Raw genomic sequence first — 18,278 nt, forward strand, 5'->3', positions numbered from 1 at the left:
CACGCATGGTGTGATGCACTTTCAGAGTTCTTCTCCTAAAAAATCAAGGATATCTACAATTTCTTTCCCCCTCCGGCCTCCACTGTTAATCCGCTTTCCATGGAGAACTCCGTGCCCGATGAGCATGCTCTCAAGGAAATTCCCTTTATGGTTATGGATACCCTATTGAACATCTGTGCCTTAGTAAAATCCATCTCTCCCTGTGACCGGGCAGCCCCTCAATTCCTAAGCAAGGCTGAGGAAGTAGTCCTCCCGGTGTTACTAAAGATGATTAACTCCTCCATCTCGACCGGACTAGTACCGCCACTTTGGAAACACGCCCTGGTGAAGGCGCTACTGAAGAAACCCAACGCTGACGCCGACATTCTTGGGAATTACCGCCCTACTTCCCTCCTTCCTGGGTTCAGTAAAATGCTAGAAAAGCATGTTGATTCAGCTATTTCCACCTTCTTCGAATCTCACAACATACTTCACTCCTTGCAAACCATGTTCTGCCGCCAACATGGGACTGAAACCGCGCTACTGGCTTTGTTGAAAAGCCCAAAATGATTATCGACAAAGGCGAATCGACAGCTATCATCCTTTTGGACCTCAGCGCCGCTTTTGACACTGTTAACTATGACATCCTGATCCATAGACTGAGGAATGTCGGACTATCAGGCAGTGTTATCACCTGGCTGCAATCTCTTCTCGAGAATAGAACCTTCCAAGCCTTTGAAGGGGGTAACATTTCAAACCGGATCCCACTTGACTGCAGTGTTCCTCAGGGCTAGTCTCTGAGCTCGATGCTGTTTAATATCTATATGAGCTTCCTGGCAAAGATTGTTCTCCCTTTTGGGATAGAAATTGTCACCTACGCTGATGACACCCAATTAGTGGGGGCCTTAAATCATCCGGAAAACTCCTCACCATGCCTAGGCTCCTGCCTGGAGAGAGTTCCCAAATAGATGGAACCCTCCTTCCTTAAATTGGATGGAAATAAAACGGAGCTTATGCTGCTGGGTAAGTCACCCACATTTGATATCGGTTTAGCATGGTCAAACTGTCTCGGCTCCCCACCCACGCCCAAAAATCAGATCAAAAGTCACGAAATGTGGCTAGATCGGTCACTGACCATTTATTATCAGGCGACGAAACTGGCCGCATCCTGCTATGGCATCCTACAGATGCTCCTTAAAGTCCTCCCGCTCCTCCCCCTCTCAGCAAGGAGACTCATGGTCCAGGTCTTGATCCTCTCCCGCCTCGACTACAAAAATGCTCTGTATCTAGGAGCTCCAGGGGAGACAACAAACAAACTGCAAGTTATTCAGAATGGTGCAGCACGCATACTTCTTAAGATCTGCAACAGCCACTCTGCAAGACCTGCCCTGGAAACCTTGCACTGGCTCCTGATTGTGGAAAGAATAACATTAAAGCCCCTATGTATTGCTCATAAATCTTTCTGGAAAAAAAGGCCCCCCATCCTCCGATCCATCATCTCCCCCTACTGTCCTAACAGATGCCTCTGATTATCCATTCTCTACCTAGCTTCGCTCCCCCCTCCCCCCCGGGGCCCCCCAGTTACGTCCAGAACCCAACCCCCTTTCCTTCTGTAAACGTCTGGAAACCTGGTTATTCCAAAAACCCACCGACTAAGCTGGTGTGGCCTGCCATAAATCTCTGCTAGCACAAGGACACCTTCTGGTAGCCATGCGCTCTATAAATATCCTTAACATAACATAACGTTATTTTATAGAGGTGGGCGAGCCAGTGAAGGACGCCTGGCTTTAGCTCTGCTTGGAGTTTACTCGGATCCTCGGGCCAAAGCAAGCCAAGCCACTTGTCTGCCTCAGGAGGCCTTCTTTAGGGGTGACAGACATATATTTAAAATAGTGTTTGACTTTACCACACATGGTGAAGGCAGAGTCGAGATCAAGCAATTTACACTTTTCTGCAGTCTGCATTGGCCGTCCTCCTGGGAGTAGTTTACTTGGGGTACTCAGGGTGGCATAAATAGTGCTTCAGTCCCTGGTGACCCCTTTAACACCCATGCCCTGGGTACCATTAGTACCATATACTAGGGACTTCTAAGGGTGTTAAAGTCATTGCCAATTGGGGATGCCAATTCACATATAGCAATTTCAGCCTGCTCCAGTGCACTTTGAGTCCTAACCAGCAGTATCTGGAGCAAAAAGATTGGGGGTAACCATCCAAAAAGGGTACTTTCTTCCAGGTGATGCTGACTTAGGCTGACTTGGGGCCTGCGTCCTGTGAGTCCTCTCTATATTAAAGCAGGGGGATAGCTCTCTGTCTGGAATCCATGTTTTAAACCAGTCTCCCCGGTTTGTGTTCTCGTCTCATGGTGGGAGGTAAGGTGCTGGAGAATTGGATTTGACTATGTTATGCCCTGTTGCGTCATTAATGTAACTTGTCTCTGCTTCCCAAATTTTGGTCCAGTTCATTGTGTACCTGGAAAACGCTTTAAAGTCTGATATGGTGAACATCGGTGCTGACAACAAACGTTCTGGAGAGGCTAAAGTCATGAGTATGTCGTCTGCTTACAGCATAATTTCCAGGTTACCGGCTTTGGTTTCAGTTCCCCAAATGCCTTCTGAGCAGTATAGGGTGAATGTGAGGGTCTCTGGGGCTATCAGGAAGAGTATGTGTGAAAGGGGACGGCCTTGCCTCATGCCGCGTTCAATGAGCTTCTTTCTCTTCCTTTTGCTCTTCTCCACTTCTTTTCTTGTCTGTCATCTGTTTGTTCTAATCCAAGTGTGCACTTCACATTATGTGTTGTATGCATGCTCAGAATTCCTAAGTGTAAAGATTCAGAAGGTCTCAACTATTATGCATTTCATCCCTTGCTTTATCAGCATCTAAGTGAAACACAGTTACAAAAAGACTGCATCTCCCAGAGCCCATTGGAATACATGACTACGGAAAACTGAACCTGGTGCACCGTCATGGCACACTAGGTCTCGTTGTAAATCCTCCCGTGCATGCAGCAATTCCTCTTCTCTGATAATGCACATTGAAAACAAGGTGCATAAGCTTTTCTGTTATCAGTTTATATAGGTTCTAAATTGTGGTGTTTTTTCAGTGTTTTACAAACGTTTAAAACATTTTTGCTTTGTAAAAATTCACAAGGCTAGTGTTTTTCCAAAGAAAGTTGAGTTTATTTCCTTCTCTTGCTTGTCCCTAGTGCCATTACCAATATCCATCTATCTTCTCCTTACTCTCTTTTTTGAATTTGCTCTTTCAGGTAATGTTTCATTGATTTGCTCACCTCCAAACCTGTCTCATTTCCCATTGATCGCTTTTCAGCAGTCTAGTCCCAAGATGTGCAGGATGGAGGTATGTTTGCATCTCATTATCTCATAAATCTTTGATTGCAGCTGGTGAAAGTTTTTTTATTTTTTATTCTTTTAAAACATCAACAAGAGGAAACTCAATTAGGGATACAGGTTGCAGGCAGCATCAATGACATAATATATGTGACATATGTAAACACATCATGGTTCGGCAGCATTGCCATTTACATCAGTGTCGGAGCAAGATCTACTAAGATAAAGGGTGATCACAAGGCAAGGAGGACAATAAAACATTCCAATCCTAATCGCAGACAGTGCATCACTAAAAAAATTAAATGTAAGGGGGAGACTGCATCGAACACATAAGGGTAGATCAACATGATGTCTAATCCATGCCATATGCCGGCGTGGCTCCCGTCCTCAGGGGAACGCCAATTGCATGGACAGGAGGATATACATCATACTTTGGTACAATTGTACAGAAGTTATGCATTCATAAGGTCCCGGCCATAGTTCCTGCATGGTGGGCGAAACTAGTTTTTGGCTTCTATGCTAAGGGTATCCATATTCCCCCCCATCCACTACCTACTCCTCTAGTGAGTAGCATGTGTAGTGTGTTGGCCTCTGCTCGTGCACATTGCAGGAGAGTATGCAGCGGCCTCTTAGCACAGATGTTGCTTTACAAGAAATTTCAATTTGGCGCTTCAAAAGTGCCTATGCACGGTCTGTAAACTGGTGTAAGTGTTTACCCCCCTTTGCTTTAGGGCGAAGGCCTAGCAGGCAGGATTCAGGAGTAGGTGACCGTGTATGGTCTGCGAGTTCCGATATGGTTGCTGTAACCTCAAAAATAACACTAGATACCAGAGGGTCTCAAGAGAAGACGCCCAGGAGTATAAAGAAGTTACCCAAATCACCCGCACCGCTAAATCAATGCAACACAGGAGATTCTCAAAGGATGAGGAAATAACCCATCAGTCACCATTCGGATCCGCTCTTCATCATTTGGGATTTTATCCGAACCACCCGTCTGAGAAAATCAGTGCCACACTCAGAGGTCAACCCGGTGGTGAGGGGGTCCCTCAGGGGGTATGGACACTAACAGTGTGGTCTACCACTCGATGATAATGAGTGGACAAATACATGGGACTGGGGTGTGCAGTGCAAAGAAAAGTGAGTGAGAAAAAGAAACCAAGACAAAAGAGTGTATTAAAATTGGTTTAGAAAAGGCACAAGATAATATTTATTCTATGCGTGCCTTCAGCACCAAGATTAAAAATATGTGCGACCTTAAGCAGTCTGGTTATGTAGACTGCCTGAGGTAGGGATGGTCAACATGTTTCTGCAATATGGGGACTGCTACGTCCTTGCATTCATCAGGACCAAAACTGAACAATTTGAGCTGCTGCACAACGTGAAAATGATAATAAGTGAAGTGACCTCCCCAGTCGGCCAGGACGCCGGCCCTGGAGTACCGACGGATAGAGCGGTGCTTCATCTTCCCCTGAGCCGCTGCCAGGTGGGGTGAGGCCAGTCTACCTTACAGATCAAGTGATCGACACTGACTGTAAGGGCACGCGGAATATTCAGGTGACTGTAAGCACTTGTTTTAGATTTCCTTGTGTCACTCTCATTCACTTCACTTATTATCATTTTCACGTTGTGCAGCAGCTCAAATTGTTCAGTTTTGGTCCTGATGAATGCAAGGACGTAGCAGTCCCCATATTGCAGAAACATGTTGACCATCCCTACCTCAGGCAGTCTACATAACCAGACTGCTTAAAGTCGCACATATTTTTAATCTTGGTGCTGAAGGCACGCATAGAATAAATATTATCTTGTGCCTTTTCTAAACCAATTTTAATACTCTTTTGTCTTGGTTTCTTTTTCTCACTCACTTTTCTTTGCACTGCACACCCCAGTCCCATGTATTTGTCCACTCATTATCATCGAGTGGTAGACCACACTGCTAGTGTCCATACCCCCTGAGGGACCCCCTCACCACCGGGTTGACCTCTGAGTGTGGCACTGATTTTCTCAGACGGGTGGTTCGGATAAAATCCCAAATGATGAAGGGCGGATCCGAATGGTGACTCATGGGTTATTTCCTCATCTTTTGAGAATCTCCTGTGTTGCATTCATTTAGCGGTGCGGGTGATTTGGGTAACTTCTTTATACTCCTGGGCGTCTTCTCTTGAGACCCTCTGGTATCTAGTGTTATTTATGAGTTCTCTGGGGATTGTATCCAGATTGTGGTCTATAAACTTCCCCTAGGTCCTCCCCCACCGTAGTGTTTTTGCTGTAACCTCAAGCCATGACATTGTAGCAGGGTTTCCGTTATCCCACAGAACTGTGCATAGAGATCTAGAACCTTAGTGAATTAGGGTGACCCAAAACTCACCTCAGTATCCAAAATCCCCTTACCGAACTAGCTACAGTGTCTCATTGGTCATAACAAACTCCCAATGACTTAGACAAACCAGAACATGAACTTAAGTTACCTCAGGTATCGTGGAACACATAAACACTCTTTCGTTCTATAATCATTTCAAACCAGAACATGGAGTAAAGAGGACAGGTGCATATTTGAAATATTTATTAATCAATGCAATGTTCTCAAACGCAGTATCTTATATAATACTAACAAACAGATTATAAGAATCAAAGTTATCAGCATAGTTACTAGTCCATAGTACGCAAACGGTGATAGCATATTATAATGCTAAAATGAATAGGAATTAACAACACCTATTTCTCACCTTCCTATTTAGCATATTATATTATATTATGAAGGTCTCATTTGGGTTTTAGCAGGGCGGGCCCATACCTCTAAATGTCAGGAGGAGAGGATCACATCATCAGCTAACAGCTCTCTGCATGCAAAGCATCATCAAGTGTGTTCTTGCATTTCCTGTAACTCTATCTTAAACCCGCTTAGAGCCCAATGTTGGCAGCAACTGTATTTATGTTATGTCTAATGTGGTGTGAAGATCAGATCTCCCAGCAACCTTGTATCGAGTTATTCTTAGAGGGTTCAGCACTCACTGTTCAGACAGTGTACCAAGCAAAACTGATATCAGAATAATAACATATTATTCTCAAATAAATCACATCACTCTTCTAGGTTGAAAGCTACAACAACAAGTATGTGTCGTGTGCAAACTGAAGCCGAAGGAAAAATGGCGTTTAAACATGTAAAAAGCTCATGCTAACTTAACACAGTATATATAAAGAAGTATCTATATGACACCCCCCCAATGATCCGAGCACAGTCAAAATAAAGAAAGCCAATACTAGAATAGAGGCATAACATGAAAGCAGAGTTCAACAAGATTGAGCTAAGCTAATGTAAAAAAATGTATGAATGCCTATAGTGGCCAAACAAAGTTTATCAAAACACTGCAAAGCAAGGCCTCAATAGTTCAAGGATATAGGACTAGGCCGCATAAGTCCAAATGTTTATATGAAAAAAAAAGGGACACTCTCCAAAAAATAAAAAGTCACGTGCCATAATAATGAAAGTCTCCAAGGCATCTCACGATTGGACAGAATATGCAAAATATGCAGCAACAGCTTCCAACATGAAATCACTGTCATCATCCGAAAACAGTTCAGCCATCCAATTAAGTAATGGGAATGAACATACGTGCTCCTCCAGCACCGGATCCTCTAGCAACATCAGAGGACAACTCGGTGGGTTCTCAAGAATGCTATGTGCCAGAAACTCATGCGCCGCTGCGGGTATGTCCCAAGGACCCATTAGTCCATGCATCGCTGCCAAGGCCATAATCCTTTCGCCAGAACAAACCAACTTGTGAGCAACTACGGGGCTCATCAGGTCATTAAAATCGACGTCAGGAGATATCGTCAAGCAGAGACACAAATCAATGGCCCAGTCAAAATCACAGCCCAGGCAATGAAACACAGGCTGGACACATGCGAAATAGGAAAATCGAAATGATAATCCAAAAGCCGTGCTTAAAGTCGCAAGCGGCAGGGTGCCATAGTAATCAAGCATCCGGTTATGAAACAGTGTCAGGAGCAGTTGAACGGCTTCTTGCGCAGGACGGGCATCCATGTTTTATAAAGCAAAACAATATCAAAATGCCTGCAGCTAAAGCCAGTAAAACAGGGAACCCGCCAAACAAACTCGAAAATATAGAATGGAAAAACGCGGGGATGACACCAAATATCTTTTCAAAGGTAGTCACGAGACCACTGCTAACTAATTTTAAAAAATGCGCAAGACCAGACGAGGAGGAGGCATTAAAGATTTGATGCACCAGCTCGCAGAAATGAAACGGCAAGTCAGTATTTAAAAGTGCCTGCACCTCTGTGCGTGTGTTAGCTATGTGAAGGACATAAGTTTCACGGGCCAAGCTCAGGGCCACTTCTTTTTAGTTTCAAATGTATTTTATTGAGCCAATAAGCATGGTAAAGCATCACATTACATAGCATTCGTAATAGGGAAACCACGCGATAACGGCATGCAGGCGTGATTTCAACACGCTGTACAATGTGGCGGAAATTATGGTTTCCAAATGAGAACAGTGCGATGCTCATGAGGCAAATGGTAGGCAAAGTTAGCAAACAATTTTGAATAAACAATACCCGCAACTCCCCCCCCCTTCAGAATCACCCCCCTCCCTTTCCAGTGTGCCGTATGTGGGAGAGCCCTCGGGCTCTGGTCAGGAAAGAGCAGTCGTGTTTACCCCTGAGGGTCCTGTACCCCGCTACTCACATCCGTGAGGCGAAGCAATCGGAGATATTTCGGGCAGGTTATTTCGTTGAACTCCTTAGACAGGAGAGATATAAACGGCTGCCAGATCTTTTGAAATGTATCCGCAGTTTGTGTTAGAGTGGCCTGGATGCGTTCCATGCCCAGCGTGAGCCAGAGTTTATGCAGCCATCCAGTGTGTGTGGGTTTGGTTGGCGTTCCCCAGAATGATAGGACATGTTGTGTAGCCGCTTGTACAGCAATGCCCATCTGGCGGCCCCTAGTGTATTTCAAGGGGAAGGTAAGTGCGTTTGGGAGTCCCAGGATGGTGTATGCGGGGAATCTTGGAATTTCGGTGTCAAAAGTTGAGTCTATGTCATTCAAAACAGCGTCCCAGTAGGTGCGGACTTCTCTACAGTCCCAGAGGATGTGTGTTAGAGTGCCCAGTTCCCCGCACCCTCTCCAGCACAAGTCGCTCCGGGATGGATTGCCCTTGTGAAGCCGGACTGGTGTAAGGTGCCAGTATGTCGCCAGTTTCAGGGCCGTTTCCCTGCCCGCTGTGTTACGTGTAGTGTGCGATGCCCTGTAGTACACCTGGCTCCATTCTTTAGGCGTGAGCGTTCTGCCCAATTCAGCTTCCCATCTCTTCTGACCCGCTGTTTTGCCTAGCGCTAAGGGGGGTGTAAGCATTTTATATAGATCTGATATTAGATGTCGATCATTGTTTTTGGTCAGGAGCCACTTCTCAAAGGGGGTTAGTGGGCGCCCCACCAAGGTAATGATCGCGGGGTCAGTCAGCCAGTGGCGCAATTGAAATTATTGAAAAAGATGAGGGTCTGCGATATCATAGCCGTGTTTGATGTCTGCGAGATTGAGAAAGCCCTGTGTATCGAAGAGGTCCCCAGCGCACTTGCATGCAGTGCCGCGCCATTGTGTGAAGGCGTGGGGGCCGTTGCCCGGTGGGAATTCTGGGTTATCTAAGATAGGGGTGAACGGAGAGGGAAAGGTGGTCAGCCCTCTTTTGACTGCTACCGCCTCCCAGACTGTAGTGACAGTGCGCGTTATGGGCGAATTTGAAAGGTAAGACGGTCGGTGCTGTCTAGGTAGAAAGGGGATGTCCCAGAGGGATCTCTGGGCCATGGCCCTGTCTTGAAAGAGCCACCTTTTCTCTGACTCGGGTCTATACCATTCTGCTAGGTATCTAAGTTGTTCCGCTTGGAAGTATTGTTGTAGGTTGGGGATCCCCAAGCCCCCCTCATCCATACTCCTGTGGGACAGTTGTTTATTCAGACGCGGACGTTTGCCCTCCCAGATAAAGTGATGTAGCGCTGTCTGGAGAGCCGGGATAGTTCCTCTCGGGGGGGTCACCGGTATGGTCTGGAAGATGTACAGGAGTTTGGGCAAGGTCGACATTTTCACAGCCGCAATTCTACCCAGGAGGGACAGGGGTTGCTTGGACCAGCGCGAAAGGTCCGCCCGGATCTGAGTGGTGAGAGATTTATAGTTAAGAGCAACGGTTGACGCTGTCGAGGAGGTAAGGGTAATTCCTAGGTACGGGAGTTCTGTAGCAATTTGAAGATTACAGCCATATGTGGCGGTCGGATCTCGATGGCGAGCGTTTCTCCCCAGTGGTAATATTAGGGACTTCCCTCTGTTGATCTTGAAGCCTGCGACCTCGCCAAATGTGTCCAGCTCCTCTAGAAAGGCGGGGACCGAGCGGGCAGGTTGGTCGAGAGCGACTATGATGTCGTCTTCATAAAGGCTGATTGTATGGGGTTCACAGCCGAATGTGACGCCTATGATGTCTGGGTTGTCTCGGATTTTCTTCGCCAGGGGTTCGATGTAGAGGGCAAACAGAAGGGGGGACAGGGGGCAGCCCTGTCTTGTACCGCGTTGGATCTAAAAGGGGTCAGAGCGCACAACTCCCAACCGGACACAGGCTAGGGGATGGTGGTAACAGCTGGCGATCCAGGAGCGGACGCGGTCACCAAGGCAAAAGCGTAGCAGCACCTGCTGTAGGTATGTCCAGTCAACGCGGTCAAACGCTTTTTCCGCGTCTATGGCCACAAGCACAGCGTCGGATTCCTGGAAGTGTGCTTTATCTATGAGATGCAGCATTCTTTTGGTGTTATCGCTGCATTGACGATTGGGCACGAAGCCCGATTGGTCAGGCTCCAGAATGCCGGGTAGGAGCGGGCCCCGTCGGGCTGCCAGGACTCCGGTGAAGAGCTTTAGGTCTAGATTGAGCAAGGAGATCGGGCGGAATGCTGAACAGTGCGTTGGTTTCTTACCCGGTTTGGGCCCGGTTTCACCTCGGCCGCCAGCATATCGGGGGGAATAGAGCCAGGACCCTCAAAAGAATTAAAGAGCCGGGCAAGGACAGGGGCCACAAGGTGGCCGAATAGTTTGTAAAACCCCGCTGAGAATCCATCCGGTCCGGGGGATTTCAGTGGGCGGAGCCTAGATATAGCTGCCCTGACCTCCTCCAGGCGGATAGGAGTGTCCAGCGCGGTCGCACTGGATTGGGACAGTTCCGTGATTGTCGCCGAGGACAAGTACGTTTCAATACTCCTACGGGATGGCGCTTCAGCTCCGTATAGGGAGGCGTAGTAAGTTCGGAACACGTTTGCGATCTGGGGTTCCTCGGTGAGAATGTTCCCAGAGTCGTCTGTGAGGTCAGCTATTTTTGCATGCTGTATTGTATTGTATTGTATTGTATGTTGATTTGTATAGCGCGATTGCTGCCCAATGGCCGTCCAAGCGCTGAGTATGTAGACAGAGGTGGGCAGTGCAGAAGAGGTTAGAACTCGGTGGACCTTGCAAACAGAAGGGTCTTCAGTTGTTTGCGGAATGAGAGCAGGTTCGAGTTGGACCAGAGTTGTAGAGGAAGTGAGTTCCACAACTTCGAGGCGTTCAGGGAGAACATCCTGCCTCCGGTCCTAGCTCTCCTAACTCTGGGTACCACAGCCAAGAAAGCCTCCGTAGAGCGAAGATCTCTACTTGGGTGGTAGCGGGTGACTAAGTTGTCATTGATTGCTGGGCCTGTCTTCCAGAAGGCCCGGTGGGCAATGCATAGTGCCTTAAATGCCACTCTCTGCCTCACTGGTAGCCAATGCAGACTTTTTAATCCGGATCTGGCTGACTGAGTGCGTGGAATCTGTAGCAAGGTACGGGCTGCACATTTCTGTACCACCTGCAACTTTCGTAAGGTCATCTCAGGGGCTCCCACGTATAGGGCGTTATTCAAATCCAGCCGGGACTGAATCAGGCCTTGTACTGCCACTTGTTTGGCTTCCATTGGCAAAAGGGGTAGAACTTTCCTCAGTGTTCTGAGTAGGCCGAAACATGTGGCAGATAGCTTAGTGGCCTGAGTGGTGAAAGAGAGACTTTTGTCCAGCCATACTCCTAGGCTTTTTACACTTTCCTTAAGGGTAGGAGGGGTACTCAGACAGGGAGGCCATAGGGAGATGAGTGGCACTGGTGATACTGGGCCCAGGAGCATGAGCTCAGTTTTATCTCCATTGAGTTTTAGAGAGGAGATTGTCATCCACTCCTTGACATCCTCTAGACATTTCATCAGGCCTTCCGGGGTTTGCCTGTTGCTCTCTTGCGCCAGAGAAACCACTAGCTGGGTATCGTCGGCATACGATATGATCTTAATACCGTGCGGTTCGACGACCCCAGCCAGTGGTTTCATATACCGTATTTTCCGGCGTATAAGACGACCCGGCGTATAAGACGACCCCCTACTTTGCCTGAAAAATTTTAGGTTTTGTGCTATACTCGCCGTATAAGACGACCCCCACTTCCAGCGCAGTCCAACGCAGTCCTGCATAGCCATTCCGAGAATGTACGGTACCGGTATTTTGAACTTACCGTATTAGTCTAGTCCTCCTCCCTGTGGGTGAGCAGTAAGGCTTTATCAGTGGACAGTGTTACCTAAGCGTTTATTTTACAAACTCAAAGACTGAACTCAAACAAATTGGTTGTATAAACAATCTTGCTTTACTCGCAATATTTTTATTTAGAACCATATGAAAAACTGTCACTTCTGAATATACCGGTACGGTACGGTAAACATAAATAAGTGCATGAAACAGTGCAAGTGGATTAAACTTCCCATAACTTTCCATAAATCCAAGGGATTTCTACAGGAGTTACAACGTTCCCTTTAAAAGCCTTCAAAATCCTCCTCTTCGTCATCTGATCTCATAAGTAAGTCGATGAGATCTTGTGGTACATCTGTAAGGCAGTCATCGTATGAATCTGGTACCAATTCCGTATCAGATGATGTGGTCTCTTCTTCGGCATCCTCTTCACCTTCCCACAGATAGTCGTCCTCCATACCATCTGATGAATTTGATATGCCACACTTCTTGAAAGACTTTATTACAGTTTCTGCATCAATGTCGTTCCAGGCCTTTATAACAAAGGTGCACAAAACATCCAACTGTGGAGCACGCATGTTTCCTCCTTTTGTGAATGTTTTTTCACCGCTAACCATCCACTCATTCCACTGTTCTCGGATGCGATCTTTAAATGGCTTGTTTAGGCACACATCCAGTGGCTGCACCAACGATGTCAATCCTCCAGGTATAACTGCAGCATCTGTTTTTATTCTTGCCAGCCTTTGCTTGGTGCTCGGAGTTAAATGAGCCCTGAACATATCCCACACCAGTAGACTACGTCTTTGTAGAAGTCCACCTGGTCGCCTGCTCCATACATTATCAAGCCATAGCTTTACCCCTTCTTCATCCATCCATCCTTTCTCATTCACATGCACAAAACAACCAACAGGGAACTTGAGTTTCGGCATTGTTTTTCTTTTGAAAATAACCATTGGTCTCAGCTTTGCGCCATCAGCTGTGCATGCTAGTACCACTGTGAAACTGGACTTCTCATGTCCTTTTGTTTTTATTAAAATTGTCTTTTCGCCTTTTTGATGGACAGTTTTGTTGGCAATCATATCGAAATTCATTGGAGTTTCATCCATATTTCCGATGCTACTTAGCGCATAGCCATGTTCATTGCGCAGTCTAATAACGTAGCGATGGAAGCTATGCATTTTGGCATCAAGATCCGCAGGTAATTTCTGGGCAATTTTTGTCTTTTGCCGCAATACCAGATTATGCCTTCCCATGAATCTGGTACACCAGGATACAGTGGCCTTAAATCTGTGGCTGAGATCTGGATTAGATTTGGTCCACTGAAGTGCAACCAATCGGATTTTATTTCGGGTCACGACATAACCGCTTTGCCGATGCTCGGCCACCATGTCTGCTACATGCTTTTCGAGTTCTGGCCAATGTGGGGTGCCTCTTCTTAATGCACACTTGCCCCTTGGCATACTCCGTAATGCTTTCTCATTTGCTCTCCAGGCCCGAACCATCTTTTCTGTCACTCCATATTGTCCTGCAGCAGCACAGTTATTATGTTCCGTGGCAAAATCCACAACTTTAAGTTTGTAACTGGCTTCATATTTCCTTCTTCTTGCCACTCCTGGAGCCTTGCTGGGTTCTTGACTGCCAGCCATTTGCACTGGATGCGCTGCTGGAGCCTTGCCGGGTTCTTCACTGTCTGCCATTTGCACTGGATGTGCTGCTGAAGCCTTGCCGGGTTCTTGACTGTCAGCCATTAGCACTGGATGTACTGGTGCTGTACAGTATGAACAGGTGCAGAGACTGTCTTCAACACCACACGTACGGTACGGCAAATACGGTATCTGGTCACCAGACTGCCTTTCCTCTTCGCAACAACCAGCCAATCACGGCAAGTGCTCTACTGCCTTCGGTAACATTCAGGAACATTCGACAGTCCCCTTTCTATGCCCACGCCCATGTCAAGGAGAGAGGGGCGCGTGCCAAAACGTGCCAAACGTGCCAAACGTGTCAACACACCGGGCGCTGCCATCTTCGGCGCTGGCTGCCCGTTACCATATACCGTATTTCGGACGTCCTGCTGCCTCGTCCTGCTGCATCGTCTGCCTGGGGATGTGCAAGCGGTTGGAGGCGCGTGTACAGCGGCAGCGGCAGTCGAGGTAAGACTCATGGCGCCATTTGCTCGCTTGTGAAGCGGTTTGACACCTTCGAGTGAAGTCCTTGCTATGAAAAAAACGCTCGCTTTCGATACTTCATGGCGCGGGGCCTGGTTGTGGACGTTGCCAGGGCCGGTGGCTGTATTTTTTAACATAAGGTGTGTTGTTTCTTGTTACATACGGTATTTCCTATTGTAAAGCGGTCTGACACCTTCGAGTGAAGTCCTTGCTATGAAAAAAAAACGCTCGCTTTCGATACTTGCACAATTCATGGCGTGGGGGCTGGGTGTGGACGTTGCCAGTGTCGGTGGCTGTATTTTTTAACATAAGGTGTGTTGTTTCTTGTTATTTCCTATTGTGAAGCGGTCTGACACCTTCGAGTGAAGTCCTCGCTATGAAAAAGCGCATGAAAACATACCATAACATTTTGTACCCGGCGTATAAGACGACCCCCGACTTTCCAGAAAATTTTAAGGGGTTAAAAGGTCGTCTTATACGCCGGAAAATACGGTATATGTTAAACAACGCAGGGTTTAAAGAAGAGCCCTGCGGAACCCCACAACTCAGTGATTTGCTGGCTGACACTATTTCCCCGTCAAAGATCTAAAAAGATCTGTTGGTCAGGAAGGAGTCAAGCCACCTCAGTGCATTGCCTGTTACTCCGATGTTACGTAGACGGTTCAGCAAGGTGGCATAGCTGACCGTATCAAAGGCTACACTTAGGTCAAGGAGGATCACTGCCACTGATCCTCCTTGATCTAGTATCCTGCGTGATTCTTCGGTAACCGCTAACAAGGCGGTTTCAGTACCGTGCTTAGGTCTGAAGCCTGTCTGGGTCGTGTCCAATAGCAAGTTGTTCTCAAGGAATTTAACTAACTGGGTGTTTATATACTTCTCCAGGACCTTACTTGCCCAGGGGAGAAGTGAGATAGGGCGGTAACTGGAGTGATCTTCTGGATCAAGATTGGTTTTTTTTAACAGTGCCCGTACCATGGCTCTCTTCCATACAGTGGGCACTGTACAGGAGGAAATGGAAGAGTTTAATAGATCCAGAATTACGGGCAGGATGGCTTGGCTTGCCTGGAGCAAGATCTCCGGTGGAGCTGGGTCACGAGGAGAGCCAGATTTGACTTGGCGTGCCAATTGATTAAGGGTGTCAAGGTCTAATGGGGGGAAATGTTCAAGATTTGGCTGGTCTGGGGGAGTGGGGTGTCTTGAAGATGTTTGGTCGGCTGCTCCTGGATTTGTGGCTGCTATCGGGAAGGAAGAGTAGATCTGGGTAACTTTATTATGGAAGAATTCCGCTAGCTCATTGCATTGTTCTTGTGTTTTTGCCAAGGGAGGAGCTGTGTTCACTTTAGTGCATTTTTTTACCAAGTGAAAGATTTCCTTGGGTTTGGTTTTGGCTTCCATGATTTTGTCCGCAAAGTAGGTGGCCTGGGCCGCCCTGACCCCTTGTCTGTAGGCCTTGATTGCCTCTCTATATTGGGACTTTTTTTCAGGTAGGAAATCCAGACGCCATGCTCTCTCACGTTTCCTACAGAGGCGTTTTTTTTTCTCTTAAGGTGTCTGAGAACCAGGGTGCTGATTTATGCAGCCTCTTTGATATAGATCTCCGAAAAGGGAGAATCGTATCCAGTGAGTTCGTGATCCAGCCCTCATAATTCTTGTTTGCCAAGTTGGGGTCTGTGCGGGGAGATGGGCGGGTGGAATCTAGGTTGCTTATCCAGGACTCCATAGGTAGTTTAGCCCAATTCCTCTTCGTTCTGACTTGGGGGGTAGGCAGGGGGGTTTTGCAGGTGAGCCAGGTAAGCGGGACTAAGAAATGAACCGACCAGGGAAGGCGAGTGGGTTGGCCCACCACCAGCTCGGTGCAGTTGCTAAAAATCGGATCAAGTAGGTTACCCTTTTCATGGGTAGGGGCTGTGACAAGCTGAGTTAATTGTAAGGCTGCTAGGTCATCTGTTAGTTCCATGGCAGTATGATCTGTAGGGGAATTGAAATGGAAATTAAGATCTCCTAGGACCGTGTAGTTAGCAGAGGTCATAATTCGTTTGGCTATGATGTCTGGAAGAGACCTATGGAACAACTTAGCCGGCTCTGGGGGGCGGTATATCAGAGTGCCGGAGAAGGAGCTGTTCGCATTAAAGTCTATGCTGAATGCTAAGCTCTCGCACTCAGGAATAGTTTCAGCTGTGGTGCGACAGCGATACTGGTCTTTTAGTATGATAGCCAGGCCTCCTCCTCTCCCCTCTGACCGGTCTAATCTGTAGATTTGAAAACCAGAGGGTAAGGCTGAGACTATGTCTGGCTCAGATTGAGTTGTAAGCCATGTCTCTGTCAAAAAGATGGCGTCTGGCTTGCACTCCTCTAGCAGCAGGGCAATTTGTGTGCTGTGCCTCGGTAAAGACCGGCAATTTAGCACATACATACAATATTCCTGCGACGCGGCTGGCGATGTGGTGTTGTGAAAGGGATGTTTGCATCCAAGGCAGCGAGAGGGGAGTTCAGCTGGTGAGTAAATGTATGTACAGTGTGCAGCAGCTGTAGTTCCTATGTTGTGGATGGCTGCCGAGCTGTACGTCCTGCTCTGGGTTATGTGGGAGCCAGGGATTGTGGCCCCTGGTCCCTTATGGACACGGGCGGGCGCAGACGGGCTTGCCTTTGGCGCGCCTTCGGCGCACCGCCGGCGCGCCCGCTGCGCCCGTCCACTGCGCTTCCGGGAGCAACACATTCTTATATGTCAGAGAAGGGGGGGTGTGGCCTGTGTCAGTGGGCGGTGCCCGGGGGTCATGGCGATTCTCCTGCGACCCGCTGCAGCGCCTGACTCGGCTGCGCGGGGAGGCTGCTGGGTCTTAGCTTTGGGGGCGCTGGCCAAGAGTCTTCCCGTTCTATTGCCCCCAACATAGTACGTGTGCCGAAGGCGGAGCGCAGCAAATTCAGCTCTATCTGTGTCGAGGGAGGCCAGTTGGGCCCTGGCAGCTTTCAATTGCCGCCATACCCGTGGAGCGCCCGTGCGACTATGCACCCTTTCCAGTTCAGCAACCTGGGTCGTGAGCTCAGTTCTCTTCTCCGTCCGAACCTTGGCCTCCTGGGCAGCGATTGCGATTAATTCCCCACGGACCACGGATTTTAAGGCCCCCCATAAGGCTGTCAACGGCACCTCAGGTGTGTCGTTAATGGCCAGGTAATCAACAATGTATTTGTGTTAGCGTTCTCGGGTTTCCGGCCGTTGCAACATGGTTTTGCGGAGGCGCCATGCACCGCGGGGGCGGGAGGGCGTAGGGGCAGTGATAGTCAGTTCTACTGCGTCGTGGTCCAAGAGCGCCGCAGGCACAATGTCAATCTCAGCTAAGTTAGAGATCAGCTCCGATGATCCAATGAAGTGGTCTAGCCTGGCATATGTGTGATGGACGTGAGAATAGAAGGTGTATTGCGTTGCGTTCGGGTGTGCGGCTCGCCATAAATCCACCAAACCCCTATCCCGCAGCCATTCCACCCCTGACTCAGTGAGAGCCCCAGTGTCTCCATAGTGGTGTCCCGATCTGTCTTTAGTGGAGTCCATGACTAACTTGAGGTCCCCCCCGATAAGCAGAAGTGTGTTGGATGTTTGGAGGGATTCAGAGAGTGCATCTTTCAAAAATGCTTCTTGTCCTGTGTTAGGAGCATAAACTGACCCTATTGTAAGTCCCATACTGCCTAGCTGGAAATTGTGCGCGAGAAGACGGCCCTTGACCTCACCCGCTTTGACCCCCACCTTCCCGCGAAAGTGTCTAGATATCAAGATGGCCACCCCGGCTTTCTTTGTGGGAAGGGAAGAAAAGAATTGTTGGGGGAAGGCGCGTGAGCGCATCCTGTGCCAGTCCTTGGGTAGCAGGTGAGTCTCTTGAAGGAGACAGGGGTCGGCCCCAGAGTGTTCCAAATAAGAGAGTATCGCCCTTCTTTTAATGGGGTTGTTCAGGCCTTTGACGTTTAGCGTCAATAACTTCAGTTTAGGGTTAGCCATGATCACAAGGTACGAGTCGGACAGCGTTCAGTAGCGCAGTGTCACTCAGGGCAAGCCCTGGCTCTCGTGTGGCACATAGAAAGGGTATGGGTGTAGTAGGCAGATTCGTGTATGTTGGTATGGCCACCCCCCGAGGGAGCTATAGTATTGAGGTAAGGATAAACGACGCAGCTGCACTACAAAAATCATTGTCCCCCCGGCACACTGGTTCCCACCCCAACAGCCACCCCAAAA

The 18,278-nt window shown here is 48.1% G+C and overlaps 2 protein-coding genes across 3 annotated transcripts in view; one reads left to right on the forward strand and one right to left on the reverse strand.

The window, feature by feature from the left end:
• LOC147737434 (uncharacterized) overlaps positions 1-18,278 on the reverse strand; it is a 908,239-nt gene that overhangs the window by 533,655 nt on the left and 356,306 nt on the right. The gene's annotated exons all lie outside the window — the stretch shown is intronic.
• The window catches only part of LOC147737437 (uncharacterized), an 84,355-nt gene that overhangs the window by 23,960 nt on the left and 42,117 nt on the right, over positions 1-18,278 (forward strand). For both annotated transcript variants that reach the window (XM_086929530.1, XM_086929553.1), the window contains exon 2: positions 3,242-3,333. The gene's annotated coding sequence lies outside the window, so the exon portion shown is untranslated. The remainder of the gene's footprint in view (positions 1-3,241; positions 3,334-18,278) is intronic.

Source organism: Lissotriton vulgaris, chromosome 1_1 (genome assembly GCF_964263255.1).
Source record: "Lissotriton vulgaris chromosome 1_1, aLisVul1.2, whole genome shotgun sequence".
NCBI classification, from domain to species: domain Eukaryota; kingdom Metazoa; phylum Chordata; class Amphibia; order Caudata; family Salamandridae; genus Lissotriton; species Lissotriton vulgaris.